Below are 6,938 nucleotides of genomic sequence, written 5' to 3' on the forward strand. Positions count from 1 at the left end.
AATGTACAAATCAATATGCATTTTTATTAATTTCTGAAGACAGTAAGTCTCACTTCCCTTAATATTCATTCTTAATGGATGTGCCATCAGCTCCTATTATTTGTGCCAGGATTCACTTTAAACTGCTTGCAAAGTCGTACTCCCTGCTAACAAGTGACAACTGGTAGTACGAATTCAGTGTCAAACACACATGAGCTAAAACATTATGACATCTCACAGGTGAAGAGAATAAATCTGATTATTTCAACGCAATAGCGCATGTCAAGGTCTGTGACATGCTAGGCATTAAGTGATCAATTAATCCAGTAGGCCTTGAGGGGTACAACCAGTGACAACTGAAAAGAACCTCCCGGCAGTAGTTCAAGGAGGGATAAATAACCTACACAGTCTGAACCGCTGCAGCTCTCTCTGTAATACTTAAAAACAATGTCCTGCTGTCTCATCACCAAATACCAAATGATGATTTCAAAGATCTTACACATAGTCTACGCCTAGGTAGCTCAAACTGCTTTGTCAACACAGGACTGACCATGATCATATTTGGAGTGTTGGTTCATAATTCTACACAGTGACCCGGGAGCAGAGAGCAGTACGGCATGAACAAAACACATGACAACTGCTGTTTCACTTACGATTTTCCTCAGAAACATCCTTTTTTGAATCTACTAAACATCAGTCCCTATTCTAACACTTAGAGTGCAGAAAACTGTTCAAAGTGGAGTAGACTGGTATTGGCTGGCTCTTTCTCGGCATCATATCAAACAGAAAGGAAGAGACACACCCAAAGTGGGCAGAGATTTTTAGTAGGAGATCCTGAATACTGGCACGCACTTGCATAAACACATGCAGTACACCATGTAGGCAGAGTCTGCACACCATTTAAAGAGGCAGCTGGTGCATATGCCAGATTCCATGCTCAGTTCAACAGGCATATGTGCCTTTCTTGACCATATCATGCAAACACAACAGACTAAGTCTTAATGCTAAGCAACAATGCAACCACCATGTAACAAATAAATGCATCTTAAAATTTACTTATTTAAAAATTTTCCTGAACAACCAGACATTTATTACAGGAATAACCGTTCCTCTGGGCAATCACAAAAAACATTAAAATACAAAAACAAAATATAAGAGATTCTCCTTCCATCCCCTTCATCATTCCGGGATACATGACTAGTACGTCAAGGAGAAAAACAGGCACACCCAGGGTCTTACATATAACATGGTCACTGCTATATTACAGCTTATTTTATGTTAGTGTGTTTGGTTTTACAATGAATGTGTACTTTGTAGAGCCTGGCCAAACCTATAAATTTGGTGACAATGATCTCAAAATCAGCACAGATGAAAATAATGCCCATATAGAAATGTTTTAAGAGTTACATTTTAAAACTGTGGCCAAATAATCTGCAGACCTTTTTCTTTTCCTCCGACAGCTTTATCTGGCTCGTAATTTTTCTTGCCTGGAGTAAACACATTTGTAAGAGTATGTAGAAAAACCAACAACATGAACATATCAGTTCCCTAAAATCACCCCATGCCATTTAAAGAAGATCCATAACAAAGGCACACAGTTAACAGCTGTGTAGTTACCACAGCAGAGAGCTCAGGCTGCTTAAGTTCAATCTCTGATTATTCTCTACTCCTCAAAAGGCTTTTTACAAATAGCTGTTTTTTTTATCTTTAGTGTACAACAAACTCACAGCTAGAGGTATGTGTGGAGTAAAATCATCTCTGTAGATAAGTTTGTGCACAAAAAGATACCTTCCTTTGAACCTTAAGAGGTACTAGAATTAAAAGTCGCTATTCTGTTGCAAAGACTTGTGGGTTTAAAATTATTCAAGGTACAATAAACCAAGAGCAGAACTGTCGCTTTAAGTATCAATGCCTGCAGGTTAGCTAACCGGACAAGTTAAGTTTGTCAGTTTCATTCACAAAATGCTTGCCATGGCTCCCTCGCCTCGCAACCTCACCACCGCCTCATCGACAGGACAGTAACCCAGAACTATTGTCACTGTGTTGAGTTGGCAAGCGAATTAGCCAGCTAGCTAGTGAGCAAGCCAAGCCACTTTATACTAAGCAGATGTATCGTTAGCATACAAGCTAACAGGGATATCCATTCCAGAGACAGAGTCGACAGTGAGCTTTGAAGTTGCTGCTTGCCCCCCCCACACACACACTCTGGTTCCGTTAACACACGCCGACCAGCTGGAGGCTTTCTTCATGACTTATCGACAAAGTGCTTTACAAGGATAACTTAAAATGTGACAGAAGAGGACGCGAAGACTGGTGGGGGGGGGTTAAATGTTGCTTTGCTGGTGTAAAACTCAACTGTGAAAATATCAGCTAGCCCTGTATATGAGTGTCTGGACAGCGGGAGCCAACAGGACGATAAAGGTAGCAACCTTACCTGGAGGATGAAAGGTGTCGTGCAAAGTCGGAGTTTGGCCAGACACGTCAGTAGCTTCTTTTCGCTTTGTCGGTCAGTTTAAAAGACTCCTGCTTTACCTTTGGCTGGATCACGGTCAACCAAAGATACTGCCTGACTCTGCTGCCTCCCAGCCACAACAGCGACTGAATACAGTTCAGCGTCTGCTTCTCACTGGGAAGAATCCTTGGCATCGCGAGATAGGGCGAGAACTCGGGGGTGTCTACGGACCAATCACAGTAGCCGGCTGGAGCGAAGCGTTTGTTTTTGTTAGGGTTTGTGTGAAAGTCTGAGAGACAGTCTGCTTCTCTATAAAATAAAATAAAATAAAATAAAATAAAATAAAATAAAATAAAATAAAATAAAATAAAATAAAATAAAATTAGCATTTTTATTTTTCTAAAGTTAATATACCTTTTAACTAACTTGAAACCCATTTTAAATATTATTATTATTATTATTATTATTATTATTATTATTATTATTAATGCAACTAACATTAGGCAAATCATTTTTTAAAAACTACCTGAAATAAAATACTAAAACATGAACATAAGTGACCAAGTGATTATTATTATTAAGGCAACACTGCATTAATCAAAAGCCTAACTGCTACAATCTGCACATACCTCTGCCTCAAGAAAAATGTGGAGAACTGCATCAGTTGATAGCTAAAACAGCCTCAGGTTGCCTATAAGGTGTGTGCAATGCAGAGAAAGGACACAAGAATTATAAAGCAACTGTTCTACATAATGTAAATGACGGAGGCAGAATGCACTGCAGCATTTTTGACTAGAATGAGGAAACACTGATGAAATTCTCAGATGTGTTACATTAGATGAGATTATTTAAGTTTTCTTAGACCTCTAATATCTTTTACAAGAGACTGCATGAGGGTATTTCAGTAAAGCATTAAATAAATGAGAAATCCAGTCATCTTCACTATATCCCATGTCTTATGAAGTACAATCTGAGAAAGAATAAAAGAAGATGATATCATCATAGGCAAAAGGAACCCAGAGTGCAGCACATGCATGATGCAAGACTGCACCACTCTCTGATGGGGGGAAAAAAAACAACATCTGAGCATTCTCACATTTTCTCTGTGAGTGTCGCATATCCCCGCAGTTAACTTAACGGGCACTAATGCAGTCTCAGTAGCTTTAGCTGTCCTAGTTGTGGATGCTCATTAAAATCAGGTATAGCTTCTCCAGTCCACTGGTGCTTAATAGTTTAGTGGACTCAGAGGAATCCAGATTTCTTTTATTTTAAATTCTTCCTATTTTTTAAAATTTACTTTTAAGATTAGCAAGCCAGCATCTTCAGCCCTTCTTTCATCTAAAAATATGTTTAAAATTCAGTCAGCTCTGTTATTTTTTTTGTTTTTTTTTTAAACATGTAGAAAGATCCTGTATGTTTTTCTTTCATTATGGTTTGAATACTGAAATGATTTTGTTTTGGTGAATTAGAAGTCAATGAACAGGATCATCTAAAGTAAGCAAACCACAACCAGCACATCACATCGCATTATAACATTTTAAGCTGCACAATTAATTAATGGCATTTGCCTTTGTTGATGAGGTGTTCTTTTTTCACAAAGGCAAAGTTGCTGTGTCCCCTACGTTGGTCTATAGTGCAGAATTCTCTTGGCTGATGACTTTCTTTGTGCTGATATTCATGTTCCCAGAAGATGAATATCATCCTTGCCAAACCAACAATCTGGTGCTGTGATGGACCGAGCAGTGAAGGAAACTTGGGCACAGGTTAAAGTCCAAAAAATGATTTTTTATTTAACCCAAAAAACATAATTGGTTAACTCATGCAAAAAGAATCAAAATCTTGGGCCCATAAAAGAGGTCAAACTAACAAAACTCTACTCAAAGTTGACAACACAACTGATAACTCAAACAAACTGACCTAACTTAATGAGACAAAGAGGAAACTTAAATAGTGGCTGATCAGCCCACAAAAACAGGAGAAGGGGTAAAACACACAAAACCTAACTAAACCAAACATAATGAACTCCAATTCCCCCCCATGGTCCTGAGTTATGGCGTGAACCAATTTGTAGTCTTCCTTTAAAGCTCGCTCCGCCCCTTTTCCACCTCTTGGCTACTTAATCAAGGGACTGGAACAGCTGCAACTAAGGTAGCTCGGAAAAAAAAAATTAATCATACATAACAGTGTAAACTAAAATGTGCGCACTTATTTTAGAATGCAGTGTTATGTGGATATGTGAATAATTCTAAACCAAAACCAGTTATTTATTGTCCTGTAAATAAATTCTTATATTTAAAGAAAGAAATGTGAATGCAAGGTTACTTATAAGCCTCTACACTAACATGGTGATATTACCACTGTTTGGCTGTAAGTGCAGCCATCACAGGTGCATTCATAAAAAAGAAGCAATCCACCAGTTAGCTCACAAACAGCAAAATTCCTGGGAGCCCACAGAAGACAACTGCAGTGGATGACTGCAGAGTTATTTCACTGGTTTAAAAAGTGTTCATACTTTCTAGTCAAGAAGTCAAGTGTAGTCAAGAACACTCTCAAGGAGATATTGTGAAACTACAATCAAGAGAGACCTTCAAGAATGGAAAAGATTAAGTGTTTACACCAACATGCAAACCACTGACTACACTGAGGATCAAGAAGGCCCTGTTGTTTTTCTGAAAAAAATATTCTTTGGACAGATAAAGCTGAGATTAATCTATACCATAATGATGGGAAGAGAAAGGAAGAGAACCTCTCGTGATCAAATCCATACCACATCATCTGTCAAACAGGGTGCAGGCAGTGTTATGGCGTAGGCATTTAACTAGATCACTAGCACTGATGATGTGACTGCTGATAGGAACAGCAGAATGTATTCTGAAGTTTACAGGGCTATACTTTCTGCTGAGATTCAGATAAATACTGCTTCACAGTGCAAATGGATAATGATCCTAAACAAACTGCAAAATCAACCCAGCAGTTTCTCTGGGCAAAGAAATGGGAAATTCTTTGTCGTTGCAACATTATGGTTGCTGTTCAGGCCAAGTCAGTCATCTTAGAGGAATAAAAATGTAAATTAAAAGAAATAAAAATGTAGTGGCCAGATCAGTCACGTGAAGAGTGTGAATTCACGTATGTTGCAAAGGTCTCTAAAAGAAAAGTGAAGTTAATCCAAAGCCAAACCCAAACCAGCTGTTCTCCTGCCTGCTGGAAAGAAGTGAAAACATTAGCGTCAAGCCGTTTTAAACCATTAGCCAAGTGCCAACAGATGTGCCGTCTCTCAATATCTGCCTATCACAACCTGCTGCCTTCAACACAAGACCAGAAAGAGGCAGAACAGAGAAGGCTGAGTGGGTAGGGTCATCATAGTATTCATCACATTATTAAAAACAATGATATTTGAAATTATTTTAGGTTGTTTGTTTTATTTTGATCCTCTGAAAACTGTGGACCATGTTGAAAAATGGCTGTAACTGCTAAACAGATGATACAACATTTTTGTTGAATCCCTTTAATCAAGGCTGAAAATCTGCACTTCAATCACATATTGACCGCTTGATTTAAATTCCACTGTGGTGGTGTGTGAAGGCAAAGCTACCATTGTCCAAAAACAAATGGACCAAATTATACATGGCAACACCAACATATTTATTTTCCTTCTTTTAAAAAATTTATCTAGGACTGCCATTACTTAAAAAATGTATCTAATCTAATAAAATTCTATTGACTATATATTATATAATTTTAGCTATATGATCGTTTTAGTGCTACTTGGAGAATGTTAGCAAAGATAGACCGTTAAACCAAGATAAAATAGCACGGTTGTATTTAGCTACAAGCAAAGGAAATGATAGGTTTTCTATGAGTGAATGTCACATGTCATGATTCCTATTATTTGTTCGAGCTAGTTGCTTTACCCTTGCTAAACTGCTTAAATATAATATCCATTTGCTTTTAAAGTCCAACATTGTGGACAAAGGTAAAACTTTTTATATGTTACATCTCTCAAATAGTTTTAATGGGTTGTTCCAGCCCTTGAATTGAACACATCCTTGGGGGCTATTTCCTGGTCACTAACGTTTAACCTAGCAATTTTTCCAAGTGCAAGGATCAATGAGGAGAGCTACTGTTAGTGGGTGTGGCAGCTGATTGCACTCAAGGTTTGCTAGTAAGTTGCATCATTAGAGTTTTAGTGGGATTGGCATTTAGACATAGGCAGTTAGAGCTAGGCCAGTCTCTTCAACACCGATCTCTATCAGCTTCTATTAACCTATTAGAGAAAAGGACCAGACTCTGACCTTCAGATGGAAAGCCGGTCCAGACTTTCTTTCCTTTCTTCACTTGCTTTAGACTTTCCTTGTAACTGGGATCTAATGATAAATAATAATGATAATAGCAATGATAAACCACGAAACTAAAATATGATAGCTTGGTTGCATTTATTGCTCCAAAGGGCATACTACAGCAACACAGAGCTAGAATCAGTCCGGAAGATGGAGATAATTCTATACTC

The 6,938-nt window shown here is 38.1% G+C and overlaps 1 protein-coding gene across 1 annotated transcript in view; it reads right to left on the reverse strand.

Annotated features, from left to right (window-relative positions):
• Positions 1–2,615, reverse strand: part of glceb (glucuronic acid epimerase b) — a 56,144-nt gene extending 53,529 nt beyond the window's left edge. The window contains exon 1 of the mRNA XM_005930432.3: positions 2,414–2,615. The gene's annotated coding sequence lies outside the window, so the exon portion shown is untranslated. The remainder of the gene's footprint in view (positions 1–2,413) is intronic.
• Positions 2,616–6,938: the final 4,323 nt, after the last annotated feature.

Source organism: Haplochromis burtoni, unplaced genomic scaffold, assembly GCF_018398535.1.
Source record: "Haplochromis burtoni strain Fernald_Lab_line unplaced genomic scaffold, NCSU_Asbu1 Contig_129, whole genome shotgun sequence".
Lineage (NCBI taxonomy): Eukaryota > Metazoa > Chordata > Actinopteri > Cichliformes > Cichlidae > Haplochromis > Haplochromis burtoni.